Source organism: Myodes glareolus, chromosome 22 (genome assembly GCF_982192425.1).
Source record: "Myodes glareolus chromosome 22, mMyoGla1.1, whole genome shotgun sequence".
In the NCBI taxonomy this organism is placed as follows: Eukaryota; Metazoa; Chordata; class Mammalia; order Rodentia; family Cricetidae; genus Myodes; species Myodes glareolus.
The window spans coordinates 10,088,081-10,107,778 of NC_142047.1; the positions used below are offsets into that span (position 1 = coordinate 10,088,081).

The following is a 19,698-nucleotide window of genomic DNA, read 5'->3' on the forward strand; positions in this document are numbered from 1 at the left end:
AACAGAGGAGAGGGTGTCTGGACTGGCCTTGCTCCACTATCACACTGATGGTTATCTCAAATATCACTATAGAATCTTCGTCTGGCAACGGATGGAGATAGAGACAGAGACCCTCATCAGAGCAACGGACTGAGCTCCCAAGGTCCAGTTGAAGAGCAGAAGGAGGGAGAATATGAGAAAGGAAGTCTGGACCTCGAGGGGTTGGTCCACCCACTGAGGCAGTGTGCCTGTTCTAATGGGAGCTCACCAAATCCAGCTGGACCCGGTCTGAATAAGCATGTGATCAAACCAGACTCTCTGAATGTGGCTTCCAATGGGGGCTGACTGAGAAGCCACTGATAAAGGCACTGAGACCTGTTTCTACTGCATGTACTGGCTTTTCGGGTCCCTAGTCTATTTGGATGTGCACCTTCCTAGACCTGGATGGAGAGGGAGGGCCTTGGACTTCCCACAGGGCAGAATTCCCTGCCCTCTCTTAAGGAGGGAGGGGGAGAGAGGAAGGAGAGTGGGGGAGCAGGAGAGGACTGGGAGGAGGAGAGGAAGTGTAAATTTTTGAATGGAAACATAAAAAAAAAATTTTAAAAAATGCCTGTGTGGAGCAAACATTTGATACTGGGTGAAATTGGAGCCTGAACTTCTGGGTGGGACTAAATACCTGAGATGCACAACTTAAGAGAGGTTTATTTCGTCTCATGGACTCAGGGGGCTTCAGTTCATGGTCAGCTGGTCTCATTGTGCTTTTACTTGTAGCAAGGCATAAACAGCATGGGGGGAGGTCATGGCTCAGGGAAGTTGTTTGTCCCATGGTTACCAAGGAAACACAGAGAGAGAAGGGACCAGAACAAATTCAACCTTCCAAGGCCCAGTGACATATTTCCTCCAAGGAGGCTACCAGGCTCTCACAATCTCCCATTGTTCCTGAAGCTATGACTTCATCACCCTGAACACCCACAGGCATCATCAGTAGAGACACGATCCTCCTTGTCATTCCCATATTCAAAATATGTTCCTGCTAGGAGACCATTCGAACTCCAGGCCCACGATCATCTTTCTGGCAATTTTCGTTGGTTTCGGCGTGGGATATCACTTCCTTCTTATTCTCTTCCTGATGATTGATCATTGCAGAAAGAAACCAAAGTGTGAAGGTAGCTCTAGAAAATATCAGGATCCTGTAATGCTGAAAGCCATGGGCAGAGGGTGGGAGGTGCCACTTATTTGGGAAGTCGAATCTACATCCTGTCCTAGCTGTACTTTCTGGATGATAACACTTGTTCCCTAAACTCTCAGACCACGTGGTTTAGATTAGAAGTACCAAGGCAATATGGTGTTATTTATGAAAGCAATAAGGCCAGTGGGGTCACAGAGCCAAGAACTAAGGTAGATGAGGACTGAATTGAGGCTAAAGCTAAGCTAGGAAAGTAGGGATACCCATGAACCATGAAGGTGGCAGGGATCTGATTATGTAAGAAATGCCCCCAGAGACTGCAAAGATGTTTAAGAATACTGATTTTTCTCACTCAAGTTTTGTCTCAGTCATGAACATATGTAAATGGTGCCCATGGTGGTCATGAGAGACAAAAGAGAAAGCACAGGGATCAGATGGAAGTCCCTTGCCCTCCTTAACATGCCCTGTTATCTGTAATCACCACCTCAGGGGTTTTCAACATCGAGGTGTGCAGTCTGCATACTGTACTTCTGAGTCCCACTTCAAAACCTCGGCCATCGTCACGCCTTGAAGATGCTAGCTCCCTGAGACCCAGGAGACACTGCATCTTTAGGGAAAAAAATGTCAACGCTGAGACTGCTGCTCTGGTCCTTATATCCTCTACACATGTGTGTGTCACTGTTGGTGTCCGTCTTTAGAATGTTTGCTTCCTGGCAGATGGCTCTGTCTCCAGCTGCCATTGCACACCAAGCAATGTAATGATGAAGTTGATTAGAGGACCAGTGCAGAAAATAATCTGCCCTTGGGAACAGATGTCAAGGAAGAACACGTTTTGTGTGGAAGAGAAGTCAAGGGTAAAGGGTTTTGAGAAACTGTGGGCTTGATCGTCTGAGAGAGGTCTGGCCTTGAGGGACCAACCCAAAAAATCTAGAAGGATAGTTTGTCTACTTTACATTCTACTTTTTCGCTCTGTAAGTGACAGCCTTGTGACCCCATCCACGGCTGCTCTGTTTCAGATATATGTTAAGATTTAGATATTGTGACAGTATTCCTCAAACTACAACATCTACTTTGACCAAAAAAATAATAATAATATTGAAATCCTGAAAGACAGACAATGGCAAAGTATTCTTTTGCTGAAACCCTGGCGTCCGCTGAACGTTTTGTTTGATGCTGGTGATGTAATCAGATTTTGAAGCTGATACAATCAAAGGTTACCTAGAATGCTTTTGAGTTTAGGCTCTGGGATTGTCTGTATTTGAAGGGACTGTAGGTTTGCACACCCTATGAAGTAATACAGAAGATTCTGAAGGCTACAAAAGACGCCCTGTTATCTTCAGAGAGATGCTATTCTGACTCCTAGGTACAGATCTACCCCATCTCCTCGCTTCTCACCTAGGACCCTTGCTTACACATAGCGGACAGAAGACCAGTGACCTAGAGTACAGTAACAGAAATAAAACGTTGCTGGGCCTACAATGCTTCCAGAGCTTCATGTCTGGGGAGTGAATGCTCTGGGTGTGCCCAAGATTGCTTCCAAGGGAATAGGAACTATAGCAGCATAGCCCCCTGTGCCTGGCTCACTGCTCTGTAGTCACCATGTTGAAAATTCGAATTGTTTTGAACAAGAGACTCTTCCCTTTGGTTTTTGTCTTGGGTTTCTATATGCCAAAGACAGTAAGAGAAAGGCTGGCCTCTAACAGTGACTTCTTCTTGTTACCTAATATTAATTCCTATTCTTATCACTGGAAAGATACATTTGAGCTATTCAGTGTTAATACTTCCTTTAAAGACAAAATCTGAGTGTATTCAGCACTTTCTGTTTCAAGATTCCCTTCCCACATCATCTTTGTTATTTCTGTTTGGGAGAGGATATGAAAACATTGGTGTTTGTGGTTCCCAGTTACAATAGTCACATGGGTTATGAAAGAGTATTTGGGGCTAATTCAGGACAAAGAAAAAACAAAAAGAGAAATGCAGTTTAAAAAATACCACTGATGCTGATCTGCTAAGATTCTGATATTATATAGTACAATATATCAAGAACGCTCTGAGAAGTGTGGGCTTTCATGAAGCAGACTTTGGAGTTCGGGGATCACCCCCATAGTTCTTTAAGCTCCAAAGCAGGCCTTAGTTATGTAACTTACAGGCCCTAATCAAAGGGGAAAATGTGGGATCCCTATTCTAAAGCCATTACAGTTTCAAGGCAGATCTGGAATATTCCCTGTAACATGGGGACCCTTTAAGCATAGCTTTTCTTTCCTGTGCATTTGATGTTATGCAGACATAGGCCTAGCTACCTTATCTGTGATTTTCATGGCTCCATGAGACTGACAGCTTGGTCTTGTTAAATATAATGAGACCCTAAATTCACTATTTCTGTTTTATTTTTCACACTGCTCAGAGGAAGACTGTCAGGAAAAGGTGAAACTCCTGGAGGAGGAGGAAGAGGAGTCCTATACTGAAATCGCTGAGATCAGAAACTCCAAGATCTCTCTGGAGGAGATGGCATGCCTGTACTGAAACAAGCTGTACTATGACCCAGGCTGGAGGTTCACAGACCACCACCGTGGTACCCAGATAGGACCATAATGTGCCATGGCCCCTTTAATACTTAAGTTCTCCAATAATAAACTATTTGGTCCTACTCACCAGGTCTCTGTGATTGACACTCTTTGTGAACAGCTAGAGATGTGATTTCACAGATGGCAATGCAGCCGCCAGGGCTCACCTCTGTCCCCTCTACTCTTGAGCAAAGCCCCGGTGAGCGACGTGTGCTCAGACACAGGGAGATGCTGGATCCAGGTGAGTTCAAAGTGCTCGCATATATAACATCTTTTATTGGATACTTTACAGTAACTTGAGTTTGGTCACATGGAAATAGATGAAGATGTGACAGAACCTCTTAATGAGAATCAAATTAATAAAAAAAACCTAGAGAAACTTCTGAAACGCCTTCTAGAAATAGAAAGATGGGGAAGTGAGGCTGACTACAACCTGGGCAGAACGTAAATCCTAGCATGCGCAACCTCACTCTCCCACGGGCCCATCTCTTCGTGCCCCTTCTCATCTCACCCTGTGGCCACCACGTGGCTCACAGCCTCTCTAGAGGACAGCCTTTTCTCATTTTTTATCCCCTGTACAACTTTTGAAAAGATTTTCCTGTCAGTCTTCTTCAAACTGACTTCCTGTCACGGATATACAGAGGTGACCGGAGGGAAGGCCAGTAAAACCCCTCCTCTCACTGAAGCAAAGTAGAAGTGTGCCCTACTCCTGATCTTATGGTTTGTCCATGGGTTTAAAAAAAATCAGATAAAATACTTACACTCTCTCCACTGTTTCTCCTTGATTCTCCTATTTGAGGTATGTCATCCTCAAGCTGATCCCACTAAGCAGGATCTGTGCATTCTGCCTGTTTTGGTCTAGCCTGGACGTAGCTCCAGCAGGCACTGCCAAGCTTTGTGCAGAACAACTGGACAGAGTTTTCACACATAAACAGCAAGATTTGCAGTTCAGAACAGGAACTGGTCCACAGCCAAGTCACTCATAGGCTATAATCCAAACTCTAGAAATTATATGTTGGCTGACCTGCTGTAACACAGCACAGGGTGTCAGCACTAATTGCCACAACTAGGTATTGTTGCCGGCTGAACCTTCATAGGAATATCGTTCTTTAGGTTGGGAAAGTTTTCTTCTATAATTTTGTTGAATATATTTTCTGGGCCTTTGATCTGCAATTCTTCTCCTTCTTCTACCCCTATTATTCTTAGGTTTGGTCTGTTTATTGTGTCCCAGATTTCCTGAATGTTTTGTGATGAGAATTTGCTGTTTTCTTTGATCAGTGCATTTATTTTCTCTATGGTGTCTTCATAATCTGAGATTCATTCTTCTATCTCTTGTATTCTATTTGTTATGCTTGTTTCTGTAGTCTCTGTTTGCTTACCTAGATTTTCCATATCCAGCTGGCCCTCGGTTTGTGTTTTCTTCATTGCCTCCATTTCAGTTTTCAATTCTTGAACTGTTTCCATTACCTGTTTGATTGTTTTTTCTTGGTTTCCCAGGGTATCATTTCGGATTTACTCATTTCTTCGAACTTTTTGTTATACTTCTCATCCATTTCTTTAAGGGAGTTTTTCATATCCTGTTTAAGGGACTCTATTGCTTTCATAATGTCACTTTTTTCCACTTCTTCTGGATTAGAGTGTTCAAGTCCTTCTGTTGTAAGATCGCTGGATTCTGGTGGTTCATGTTGTTTATCAGATTTTTGGAGGAATTCTTGCCTTGGTGCTACCCATCTCTTCCTTCAAATGCTCTCCTATGGATCTTCTGGTACAAGGTCAGGTTCCCTTGTTGGCCAGGGACCTCGATGACAAAAGGCCTACCTTGCTGGTGGCAGGCTATTGAAACAAAGGAACTCCAGCCTGCCCGGTTGCTCTCACCAGCCCATCCCAGCGCCCAAACAGGCTGAGCTGGGGGATTTTATGGCCCTGAGGAAGGGACGAAGAAGGGAAGGGGTTCCTGGGTGAAAGCTGGGATGGGATAAAAGGAGAGAGGGTGGAGCAGGGTGGAACAGCCCCTGCAGAATGACCAGGGAGTTATGGGGTTGGGGAATGTCTGTGTTCCCCTCCCCTCCCTCTCTAGTCTTATGAGCTGTCAGGGCTCCCTGCCCCCTGGGAAGCCCAAGGTCCTCCCCCCTTCATCAAGGTCTATAAAGGTGAGCATTCAAACAGACTAGGCTCCCACAAAGCCAGTCCATGCAGTAGAATCAAAACCCAGTGCCATTATCCTTGGATTCTCAGTCAGCCCTCATTGTCAGCCACATTCAGAGAGTCCAGTTTGATCACATGCTCATTCAGTCCCAGTCCAGCTGGCCTTGGTGAACTCCCATTAGATCAGTCCCACCGTCTCAGTGGGTGAACACACCACTCGTGGTCCCGACTTCCTTGTTAATGTTCTCCCTCCTTCTGCTCCTCATTTGGACCTTAGGAGCTCAGTACAGTGCTGCAATGTGGATCTCTGTCTCTATCTCCATCCATTGCCTGAATGAAGGTTCTGTGATGGTATATAAGATATTCATCAGTGTGGCTATGGGACAAGGCCACTTCATGGACCCTCTCCTCTACTGCCCAAGGAATAATTTGGGGACCTCTCCTTGGACCTGGGAACCCCTCTATAGAAGCTAAATAATAAGGTGAACCCAAAGAAAATCATATATTTATCCTCCTGGGTATTGGAAGTAGACAAGATTGCCAGGCAAAAGTTGGGTGCACAGGAATGGGGAGGTGGATGTAAGGGGAGATGGGTAGAGAGAAGAGAGAAGGGGAGGATTCAGGAGAGCTTGGGGGAATGGAGGATGGGTGGATATGGGAGCAGGGAAGTAAATATCTTAATTAAGGGAACCATTTTAGAGTTTGCAAGAGACTATTTTTATGTCTTAAATAGTGTTCTTCACCTGTTTGCTTTTCTTGGCTTTTGTCACATTCTTTAAGCGATTTATTTATTTATTTCGATGTTTTGCTAGTCTTTACCTTTAAGAGATCCTTTCATTTCCTCTTTAAGGACCTCTATCATCTTCATAAAGTTGTTTTTAAGGCCATTTTCGTGTGCTTTGTCTTCATTTGATTACTTGGGTCTTGTTGTCATAGGTTAGCTGGGCTCTGGTGGTTCCTTATTGCCCTGGCTCTTGTTGATTGTATTTTTCTACTGGCATTTAGGCATCTCTGTTTGGGATAGTTAGGTCTAACTCCTTATCTGAGATATTCTTTGTTGGATGGATGTATTCCTTGCTTTCTCTTTCCTCTTTGTATTTTTACTCTTTTGCCTCAATTTCTGGCAGCTGGAATGGCCTCTGATATAGTAGGAAGTCTCTATCCAAGTGGGGATCTGGCCTTCTGGAGGTTAGCTTGGCCTTTGGTTCATCTGATTGGCGTTGTCTGCACCTCAGCAGCTGGAGTCTGTTCTGGCTGGCATGGCCTGCCCCTGAGTCATGGATGTCCACTGGTGCTGAGTGCAGGCTTTTGAAGCAGCACAGGCAATGGCCTAGAATGGTGTGGGCTGTGGGAAGGGCCAGTTCTTCTGACATGAACAGTGGTCTTTCTAAACATTCCTGGGAAAAACTATATAACACATGGCTTGCACAAAGCCAGTCCATGTTTCTTATTTCCTTTGGATATATACCCAAAAGTGGTACTACTGGGTCTTGAGGAAGGTTGTTTCCTAATTTTCTGAAAAAATTGCCACACTGACTTTCAAAGGGGTTGCATATCCAAAGGATGCTCAATCATGCCACAAGGACATGTGCTCAACTATGTTCATAGCAGCTTTGTTTGTCATAGCCAGTACCTGGAAACAGTCTAAATGGTCCTCAATTGAAGAATGGATAAGAAAATTGTGGTACATTTACACCGTGGAGTACTACACAGCAGAAAAAAATAACAACAGCTTTAATTTTGCAGGAAAATGGATGGAGCTAGAAAACATTCCTTTGAGTGAGGTAACCCAGACACAGAAAGACAATAATCACATGTACTCACTCATAGGTGGTTTTTAAACATAAAGCAATGAAAACCAGTCTACAAACCACAATTCCAGAAAACTTACACAACAGTGCAGACACTAAGAGAGACTTACATAGATCTAATCTACATGGGAAGTAGAAAGTAAAAAAAGAAAAGATCTCCTGAGTAAATTGAGAGCATGGGGACCTTGGGGGAGGATTGAAGGGGGGAGGGGAGAGGAAGGGAGGGGAACAGTGAAAAATGTAGAGCTTAATAAATGTCAATTAAAAAGTATAAAAAAAGAATTATTTAAGATATTTGATACTTTTTACATTGGTGTTAGAATTGAACATTTTCAAAAAGCATTATGAGATGATTAATAAAGATTAAATTGCTTGTTCTTAATTTATGTCAGTTATAATTTTTCTTCAATCAAAGTTTAAAAAAAATACAATCTACAAAATAAAAAATATTTCTTATTTCATGACAGGGACACTTTTAAAGAAACTTTTAAAAGGAACATTCTGGTTTGTGTTAGAGCAGTGAATTTCAGCTTCTCATTGTAATACTGGGACTATGTAACCCCTTAGAACAGCAGCCTGCAGCACCCTATGGGTGAGTTTCTTAGATATGAATTCATCCAAGGCTACTATTGCACGTGTAAAAATAAGATTACTGCTCTGTATTTGACATGCTGATGAATGAAATAACAATAATAGTAATAATGAGAAGCAATTTTGCTACCTATCAGAAGAAGAAGGAACCAGGACATTTTTCCCTGTCAAACTGGACAAACAAAAATGAATTTGCTATTATTGATAGAAGTTTATTCTCTCCAACAGAGTTATTTTGATTACATGAAGGGCCAACTGCTAATACAATAAGGCTTCAAAGCACACAAAGTCTGCGTTTCAGATGGTTCTAAGAGATATGACTTAATGATATCTAAAGAACATCCTAGAGGAGAAAGAACATACAGAAATCTTAACTTACAGAAATGTATAGCTCCCCATTAATAGAAATCCCTTATTCAATATGATTTCTCCTTTTATGTTGACGGACATCTTTTAGTTTCTTAAATGACTGTCTCAATTTATGGAGCACCACATTATAATTTGATATATGTACTCAAAGTGCAGTGATCAAATTAGGATAGTGAATATTTCATTTTAAGTATTTAAATTTTGACTAACACATGATAATTGTACACATTATAATTTATGGGTACAGTGTGCCGTTTTAGTGTAAGTGTATGATGTGTCCTGATGATGAGTCCTCAAACTCTTCTCTTCAGTTATATATTTATAAAATATGTCACAGGCTATTATGAACTGTGACTGTGCTACTATTCCAGAAAACAAAGAACTCATCATTTCCATTGTGTTCTGTTAGGAATTGTCCAAACACATACAAGCAGCTCACACTTTCCCCACATCTAATTATTATCATACGTTCCAGTTGAGTTTTCAAAAAAATCTTTATATGAAAGAGTACATCTACATTTTTGAACCTGAGTCATTTCATTAAAAAGATTGTTTCACATTTCCATTCATTTTTATGTAAATGATAGGATGAGGTTGCTTTCTATGGCCAAATAGGATTCTGCTGTGTAAATATACCACATAGTCTTCATTCCTTCACCTGCAGATAGACACACATGCTGCTTCCATATCTCAGATATTATGAATAGCTCAATAAGAAAAAAAGGATGTTCCTATATTCTTATGTCTCTTGATTCCATTTCCTCTGGATACATACTTGGAAGCAGAATAGCTGAATCACATTGGAGTTCTAGTTCAAGTAGCTTAACCAGTGGATATAAAGTCACTAATGTATCCCTCACTGAGTATTAAAGTTCCCTATTCTTAACATCTTTATATCACCTGTGCCTTGTCTTTTTGGTAATAACCACTATAACTGGGGTAAGATGTTGTGGTTTTTTTGGGTTGCCTTACATTTGCCTCAAAGGTGAAATTTTCTCTTTCTCTCTTTCTTTCTTTCTTTCTTTCTTTCTTTCTTTCTTTCTTTCTTTTTTCTCTCTTTTTTCTTCCTCTTTCTTTATTTCTTCCTTTCTCTTTTTCACAAATTTGTTGAACATTTTGAAATTCCTCTTTTCAAAAGTATCATAAAAGACATAAGACTTAGATATCCTCAAGGCATTTATACTCATTTTTGTAGAGACCTGCTGTATTAGTTAGGCTTTCTATTGCTAGAAAGAGACATCATGATATGGTAACTCTCATAAAAAAGAACATTTAATTGTGTTGGCTTGCTTCTAGTTCAGAGGTTCACTGCATTATCACTACGGTAAGATATGGTGGCCTTCAGGCAGGAATAGTGCTGTACAGGTAGCTGAGTATCCTCTATCTTGCCTTGTAGTCAAAAGGAAGTGGTCCATCTAACTGGGGTAGCTCGAGCATAGAAAATCTCAAAGCCTACCCACACAGTGACAACACCTCCTCCAACAAGGCCACATCTACCCCAACAAGGCCACAGCTCCTGTGAGTCCCACTTCAATTATGACCCATTTTCTTTCAACCCACCATACATGATATAGTGTAAAAATACGAAGTATTTTCTTGATTTTTTAAATAAGAAAACAGAAAAAAACAAGTTTTCTATAGAAAATTGAGAAATAATTCACCTCCCAAAGATTAAGAATTAATTTGTAATATTTCTAATAGCATTTTACCTAAGGATCCACATTCTTAAAACTACTTTCAGAAAACAAACACTTCTTCCTATGTGTCTTGGGCAGGCAGTATTAATCTAAAAGCAAAGACTAAGCAATAGGGACAATACCTCTGTGGCATGGGAAAGCAGTGGAGTGATGTAAGAATTAACCTATTTCACATTCATGCTGTGTTTAGCTCCGAGGCCCAATTCTCTATTGTGTTTACTTTAGGATTACAGATGGAACAAAGAACAGGTACGTTCCAAAGGACAATTTACCATTTCAGCCAAGACGGTGCCCAAATCATTTCACACAGACCAGCACTTCTGTAAAAACCATATATAGGAAGGTCATTTTATTATAGTGTTCAAAATAGACATGTTATATACAGATTCATATTAAATTTAAAAACTTAACTCACAGTGCAACATATAACTAGCAAAATTTTATATACTTTTCATGATATAAGTGTCTATGTTAAAAATTACATCTGAGAGGTTTGTAGTATTGTAAGAAGTGTCATTCCATATAGTCTTCTAATACTGTTAAATGCCCCCATGTTTATGAATATATTTTATCCCACAGTTTTCACTGATACAAGACAATTCAGCTCAATAAAGGTCATTACAACACAGAAAAGCAAAGGGAAAGACAGAAGTCTCCATTTAGCACAGAAGACACTCCTCAGAGTGACAGCTGATAGAGACACGGGTATAGCCTTCAGTGTATTGGCACAGGAGATTACCTTCTGAGTAGAACACCAATAGGAAGACACCAAGAACAAAAATTAATAAATTTCATGAAATTGAAAAGCTTCTGTAAGCTCCTGTAAGGCAGAGGACAGGACACTGTCAAGAAGACAAAACATCAGTCTACAGAATGGGAAAAGATTTTTACCAAATCCACATCTGATAGAAGTCTAATATCCAAAATACATAAGAAGTTCAAGAAACTAGATATCAAAAAACTAAAATAATCTAATTAAAAATAGGATATAGATCTAAACAGATAATTTCCAACAGAATAATCTTAAATGGCTGAGAAATACTTAAAATTTTCAGCGTCTTTAGCCATAAGAGAAATACAAATTAAAACTACTTTGAGACTTCATCTTAGACCTAATACTATGGTCCACAACACAAGTGACAGCTTATCCTGGTGAGGATGTGGAGCAAGAAGAGCAGTCCTCTATTGCTGGTAGGAGTACAAACTTGTATAGCCAGTATGGCTCTCATGGAATCCATCTACCTCAAGCCCCAGCTATGCCACTCTTGGCCGTATACCCAAAGGCTCCTCCATCCTACCACAAGGACATTTGCTCAACTGTGTTCATAGCAGCTTTATTCACAAAATGGAAACAGCCTAGATACCAATGGATTGAAGAATGGGTAAAGAAAAAAATGTGGTACATTTACACAATGAGGTATTACTCAGCTTTTAAAACATTGACATCATGAAATTTGCAGGTAAATGGATTAAAAACTAGTAAAAAAAAATCAAACAACAAGATAAAACATTCTGAGTGAGATAACCCAGACCCAGAAAGACAAATATGGCATGTGTTCACTTATAAGTGGATATTAGCTGCTAAGTAAAGGATAATCAAGCTACAATACACAGCCCCAGAGAAGGTAGGTAAAGGGGGGGGCTATGGATCTCCCTGGGTGAGAAAGCAGAATAGAGTTTTTGGGTAGACTGGGTGCAGGTGGGGGCAGAGGCAAAACTGATCAGGTGGAGTGAATGGAAGGAAGAGAGAGAGAGAAAGGGTAGGGACAGCTAAAACTCGGGGCACCGGAGGGTGGTGTGAAACCTAGCACAGTGGAAACTTCCTGGAATCTATGAAGTTAACCTGAGTGAGTACTCCTAGCAATGGAGGATGCAGAGTCTGAACTGGCCATTCTTTGTAGCTAACAAGGTTTACAGTGATGGGACTGGGTTGCATTCGGCTGAGTTGTTGACAGAGAGGGTTTGGAGTAGATCCCTAAGCAAGCCAGGCTAATGCTATGACAGAGGGTTTCTCTCCCAAAATGGGCAGTGGACCACATTGCTGAGGACAACATCCATACAGCTCATTGAATGCACTGGTTGAACTGGGACCGACACGGAGCCTTCACCCGACGTAATAGTCTCTTTGGCGTGGGAAAGTACTCTGCAGGCTATGGAAAGAGGAAGCTTTCCATCAACCCAGGCGCGAACCCCACAATCTACAATCCGTCCAGCATGCAAGATGTGATGGGGCAATGGTGGCACAGGAATTGTGGGAGTGGTCAGCTATTGTCTGCTTTAATAGACCCATGCACAAGAGGGAGCCCATGCCCAACACTGCCCAGATGGCCAGGAACCTGAGAGTGGATAACTCAGAGACCTAGGGTAGAACAAAACATGACTGAAAAAAAAAATCAATGAAATCATTCTTAGTAATATTCCACTATATTCCTAGATCAGTGTCATGTCCAGTCGTCTTCAGAGAGGCCTCCTCCAGCAGTAGATGGAGTGGGTGCAGAGACCCACAGACGGATGTTATGCAGAGAGTCTAAACTGGAGGCCCAACCCTTATGCTTGGTTACCTGGCAGAGGAGGGGAAGGGAAGATTGTAGGAGTGAGAGGGGACTCAGGACTCCAGGAGAGCTTGGTTCGCCGAGTCAGCTAAATAGAGCTCTCATGGGCTCACAGAGGCTGAAGCACAAGCACGGGGCTTCAAGTGTCTACACCAGGTCTTCCGCTTATGTGTTATAGCTTGGTGTCTTTGTGCGACTCCTCCCAGTGGGAACAGGCATGTCTCTGACTTTTTTGCCTGCTCTTGGGACTTCTGGGTTGCCTTGTCCATCCTTTGCCTTGTTTTATTGTACCATGTTTTGTTGTGTTTGGTTGTTGTCTCTTGGAGACCTGCTCTTTCCCGAAGGAAAGCAGAGCGGGTGGTTATGAACCTGGGAAGAGGAGTGAGGAGGAGTGGACGGAGGGGAATCTGCGGTCAGGATATATTGTATTGAAGCACAATTAATAAAAACTCAGAGAGAGAAACTGAGGTTCAGCCTGAAGATCCGAAAAGTAAAATAGTCAGTCACTGGCTCTTTCCTCAACCTCAGACCGAAATGACAGTCCTGCTCCCGGAATCTCAGAATGAGACTGTGTTTTGAGAGCTGTCTCTTCCCATTTTATATTCCTCTCTAGGGCTGGAATTAAAGGCATGCACCACCGTGATTAAAGGCATCACCTGATTTCTATGGAAACTAGTGTGGCTACTGGGATTAAAGGTGCATGTCATTATGGTTTCTGGGATTAAAGTTGTGTATTACCATAGCATGGTCTGTAAATCAGTGAGACTTTTATTCTCAAATTTTCAGGTAGTCTTTATTTATTAAAATGCAATCGAAATGCCACTACATTGTATGAAAAAGGAATTCATTTATAGTTTTTTAATTAAAATAATTAAATAATATTTTAAAAAGTAGAAAAACCTTGCATATCTGACAAAGAATTAACACATAACATATATGAGGGTTTCAAATAAATCAACAGCAAAAGATAAAATCTAGTAAAATGGGTATTTTAAATAAATAGAATATTTCTCAGAGGAAGATCTAGAGTTACCCAACAGGCACATATAAACAAACAAACAAGACAACCTTATTAGCTCGGACATCACAAGGGGAAGGAAACTTAAACCCACATGAGATATCACCTCAGTACAGGAAGAATGGCTACTTTATTATAAGAAAGACAAACAGTATAAGTACTTGCTAAAGCTATGAAGAAAAGGTCAGACATGAATGCTGTTTGTGGGAAAGTAAATAATGCAAATATTATGGAAAACATTATGACTATTCCATGAATATATATACATATATATACATATACATACATACATATATATATATATATATATATATATATATATATATATATATAGTACTAAAGAGATGGCTCAGCAGTTAAGAGCATGTACTCCCCTTCTTCCAGGGGATGGGAATTTGGTTCCCAGAACACGCATCAGAATGCTGACAAACAGCTGTAACTCCAGTTCTAGGACACCGAACACCTGCATCTTCTGTGATCACTCTCTTCATAAGCATGACACCCTGAAGAAGAGATCTCTGGACTCCCAGGTCTGTTAAAGTTGGAGTCACGATGACTTAGAAATGAAACAATCAGGGATCCCTTTAATAATGAACCAACGAATAAATGAGGCACTGTGGGTAAGACAGCAGCAGTCCTTAGGCACAAAATGGGGATTTTCTGTCATTGGTGACAACACAGATGTAGCTAAAGATCCCGATATTTATGAAGTGATCCAGACACAGAGAGACGGTGCTTATGACAGCTTTCATAAGGGGATCTGAAAGTGCTGCTCTCAGGAGTGCTGGGAGAGTAACAGTGGGCAGCAGAGGCGAGGAGAAACAAGGCAGGTCTGGGTAGGGTGGGCCACTGTGTACTAACAACAGAAGGACAGAAGTTCCGGTCTCCACACGGTCGGTTGACTGTGTGTGAAAACTGTGCAGTGTCCACTTTAAAAGAGCTAGAAAAAAGGATGTTAAGGTTTGCAGCATGAATAAATGATAAACAATTGAACTATATATTTAAAACCAGTTTTAGGCAGCATATAATGCACACATGTATAGAAGCATCAATTGACTCCCCCAGAAAATGACTCTCCCCATAATGAATAATATATATTTATATCATAAAACATTTTTTAAAATTATAAAGTAAGCCATGTAATAGCTGCTACAAAATACAGTTTAGACTGGCAGACTGACATCCGTGTTGAATACTCTAAGCTAAATGAGTTAATTCTCTTTGTTCATCCTTTTGCCACCAAGTTTAATGAAGGAGAAATTAGCATGACTGGGTGGCAGGTGCCTTGTAGGGTTGCTATGGTTTCTGCATCACCTTTGAGTGCTATTCTAGAGTGGCATCTGCAAGCAAACTCTGTTGCACATTCTGAGCAGATTCTTTTCTTTTCCTTCTAAAACCTCATTATACATCTTAATATATTTTAAAGGATCCCCACCCCCAGTAGTCTCATACTGTTTTCTGGCTCCAAGGCATTTAGCCATATAATGCATTCTCTTGCTTACATTTGTCTAAGTGCTTTTCATCCCTTCTAAGGAACAATTCTAAACATTAGTTCCAAGTTGATCTTAGAAGTTCAAACTATAATATATGCAACATCTATTACATTTGGGTTAACTTGTAGATTAAAAACAAAAATGTTCTGTTATAGGGACTCACTAGGTTATATTTGGGAATATATACATATATGCAAAAATATATGCATGCAATAATTTTTAATAAAATGTCACAAATTAAGAGGAGAGTGGAGAGGGTTATATGGAAGGTTTAAAGGGAGGAACAGGAAAGAGGGAATATAATAAAAATACAACCTTGGGCAAGGCAAACAAACAGAAGGAAGGGAGCCTAAGAGAAGGCACAGCAATCAGCTACCACTAGCTGGAACAGCAAGGAATCCACTAGACACACTAATCTGGAAGTCATGATGTATGTGCAGAAGACCTGGTGCAGCCCTTCCTATGTAGGCTGCGTCAGTCTCTGCAAGTTCATATGAGCGTTGCTCAAGCTGATTTACATGGCCTTGTTTTCTTGCTGTCTTTTACCCTCTTTAGCTGATGTGGGATTCCTCTCTGTATGCTGTGAATACCATTAGTTAATAAAGAAACTGCCTTGAGCCTGCGCATGGCAGAATAAAGGTAGGCAGGGAAAACTAAACTAGGGAGAAAGAAGGTGGAGTCACTGAGAAGCCATGTAGCCCTGCTGGAGACAGACACTGCCTGGAACTCTGCCCAGTAAGCCATGGCCTCATGGTGATATACAGAAATGAGTTAATTTAATATGTAAGAACTTGCTAGGGATATGCTAAAGTGATTGGCCAAGCAGTGATTTAATTAATATGGTTTCTGTGTGGTTATTTTGGGAGTCTGGGTGGCCGGCAAATAAACAAGCAGCCTCCTATAACATCTGGCTCTTAAACTTTTCCCACCTCCTTTTCCAAGAAGTTTCCTGGAGCTGAGTATTCAAAGGTCTCTTGCTCTGTGTGACATCTGCCTGTGGGTCTCTGTATTTGTTCCCATCTGCTGCAGGAGGAAGCTTCTCTGATGATGGCTGAGCAGAATATCATTAGGAGTTATTTTGTCACTACTTTCCACCAATTTTTAGACCAGTATTATTTAATTTACACTATACCCCTGGAACATCTAGCCTCAGGTTCTTGGTCAACCAAGCAATGTCAGGTGCATGTTCCATCTCATGGAGTGTGTCTTTAGCCAAATCAGTTATTAACTGGTCACTCCCACAGCTGTGTGCCTCCATTGCCCTAGCGTATCTTGCATACAGTACATCATGGCAGATAAAGGTTCATGTTTGGCTTGAAATTTACAGTTCTCCTTTCTCTTTTCTTTCTTTTTAAAAATCCATTCCATACATTACATCCAGACTGAAGTTTCCCTTACCACCGCTCCTCTTAGTCCTTCCCACCTCCCAACCCCCACCACCTCTTCCTCTCTTCCCCGAGATCCACTTCAAAAAGATTTCCCTTCAAAAAGATCAGTCCTCTCAGGTATATCAACTGAACATGACTTAACAATTTAATTGCAATAAGCCTAGGCACAAACCCTCATATCAAGGCGGAAAGAGGCTGCCCAGTAGGAGGAAAAGGGTCCAAAGCTCAGGAAAAACATCAGGGATACCCCCCCCCACACACACACACACATTTTTAACTCTGAGGAGTCCCACAAGAACACCAAGCTACACAACTGTAACACATAATCACAGAACCTAGCCCAGACCCATATGAGGTCCATGTCTGTCACTTCAGTCTCTGTGAGTCCTATAAACCCTGCTTAGTTAATTCTGTAGGCTGTGTTCTTGGTGATCTCAACCCTTATGGTTCCTAGAATCCTTCCTCTCCTTCTTCTGTGAGGTTCCCTTGGTGTCACCTAGTCTTTGGCTGTGGGTCTCTGCATCTGCTCCCATCAGTTTCTGGATGATGTTTGTCTAATGACAATTGTCCTAGGCACTGATTTATGAGCATGCCAGAATATACCAAAATAGGAATAATTTCAGTGACTTTTTATTCTGCCAGTCCTTTTGGTTCTATCCTGGGTCTCTGGGATGCCCAGCCTCTAATTTCTGGCCATCCATGCAGTGTCATGCATAGTCTCCATTTTGTGGTGTGGGCTTCAAGTAGGACCAGTCATTGGTTGGTCACTCCCTTAAGTTCTGTGCCATCTTTACCCCAACATATCTGGCAGGCAGGACATATTATAGGTGGAAGAATTTGTGGCTAGGTCGATGTCCAGTCTCCCTGCTGGGAGCTTTGTCTGGTTATAGAAGATAGATCAATATTTCTCTGTGTTCCCCATTACTAGGAGTCTTCAATAAAGTCATTCTTGTAGAGTCCAAAGTGTTTCCACTGTACTATGCTTCTACACTGCCCCCCAAATGCCCACCAATTCCAGTCATCTCTCTTGGTGCTCTGTTCTTCCATTTTCCATCCCTGGACCTTCATGTTCTTATCCTCATCTACTCTCAGTCCACTCACCCTGCCTGTTGCTTAGCCTCTCTGGGTCTTTGAACTGCAGCATGACTATCTATTACCTAACAGCTGTCTACTTACAAATCTGCACAAACCATGTTTGTCTCTCTGGGTCTGAGTCACCTCACTCTGAATGATTTTTTTTTCTAGTTTCATCTATCTGTCTACAAATTTCATGATGTCATCATTTTTAACATCTGAGTAATACTCCATTATATAAATGTACCAATTTTTCTTTATTCATTCACTGTTGATGGACATATATTTTTGGCAGTTATGAATAAAGCAGCTATGACCATCATTGAGCAAGTGTTCTTGTGGTAGGATAGAGCACCCCAGTGCCCATGAGTGATATAGCTGGGTCTGGAGGTAGATGTATTGCTAATTTTATGAGGAACCTCCATATTGATTTCCTTAGAGGCTGGACAAGTTTGCATTCCCTTCAGCAGTAGAGCAGTGTTCCCATTGCTACCACCAGCCTGAGCTATCACTTGTGTTTTTCATCTTAGCCATTCTGACAATTATAAGATGGAATCTTAGTTGTTTTGATTTGTATCTCCCTGATGGCTAAGGATGTTGAATATTTCTCAGTCAACTGAGATTTCTCTGTTGGGAACTCTCTGTTTAGATATGTATCCCATTTTAAACTGTATTATTTGTTTTTGTTCTCTAATTTCTTGAGTTCTTTATATATTTTGGAAATTAGCACTATGCAGCATGAAGAGATGGTAAAAATCTTTTTCTATATTGTAGGCCTCCGTTTTGTCCCATTGATGGTATTCTTTGCCTTAGAGAAGTTTCTCAATTTCATGAAGTCCCATTTATTTTATTTTTATTTATTTATTTATTTATTTTTGATTTTTCGAGACAGGGTTTCTCTGTAGTTTTTGGTGCCTGTCCTGGAACTAGCTCTTGTAGACCAGGCTGGCCTCGAACTCACAGGGATTCGCCTGCCTCTGCCTCCCGAGTGCTGCGATTAAAGGCGTGCCCCACCACCGCCCGGCTATGAAGTCCCATTTATTGATTGTTGTTCTTAATATTTGTATGATCAGTGTTCTGTTCAGAAAGTTGTCTGAATGCAAGTGTTCCCTTCTTTCTCTACTATTAGGTTGAGTATATTTGGTTTTATGTTGAGGTCTTTGATCCATTTGAACTTGAGTTTTGTGCAGGGTGATAGATATGTATCTATTTCTGTTCTTCAACATGAAGGCATCCAGTTAGACCATCAGCACCATTTGTTTTAATATGCTTTCTTTTTTTTCCAATGTGTATTTCTGGCTTTTTATAAAAAAATAAATCAGTGTGTGATTTATGTCTTGGCCCTCAATTTGATTACATTGATCAACTTTTTTTTGTTTGTTTTGTTTTTATGTCAATACCATGTGTCTTTCCTTGTTTTCAAGACACAGTTTATCTGGGTAATAGCTCTGGCTGTACTGGAAATCATTTTGTAGACCAGGTTGAATTGGAACTCACAGAGATCAACCTGCCTCTGCAGCAGAATGCTGGGATTAAAGGTGTGCACCAACATTATAGCTCTGTAGTACAATTTGGAATCAGGATGGTGATACCTGTGCATGTTCTTCTATTCTATAGGATTGTTTTGGATACCCTGGTTTTGGTTCCTTTTTTTTTGGTCTTTCAATATGAATTTGAGTATTGTCCTTTCAAGTTGTATAAAGAACTTTGTTGGAATTTTGAAGGGGATTGTGTCATAACTATAGACTGCATTTGGTAGGATGACCATTTTTACTATTTTAATCCTACCAATCCATAGACAAATGGGAGATCTTTCTATCTTCTGATATCT

The 19,698-nt window shown here is 41.0% G+C and overlaps 1 long non-coding RNA gene across 1 annotated transcript; it reads left to right on the forward strand.

Annotated features, from left to right (window-relative positions):
• Positions 1-914: 914 nt before the first annotated feature.
• On the forward strand, positions 915-3,816 carry LOC148118410 (uncharacterized). Its single transcript, XR_015736046.1, has 2 exons — positions 915-1,145; positions 3,570-3,816. It is a non-coding gene; the product is annotated as an uncharacterized LOC148118410 (long non-coding RNA).
• Positions 3,817-19,698: the final 15,882 nt, after the last annotated feature.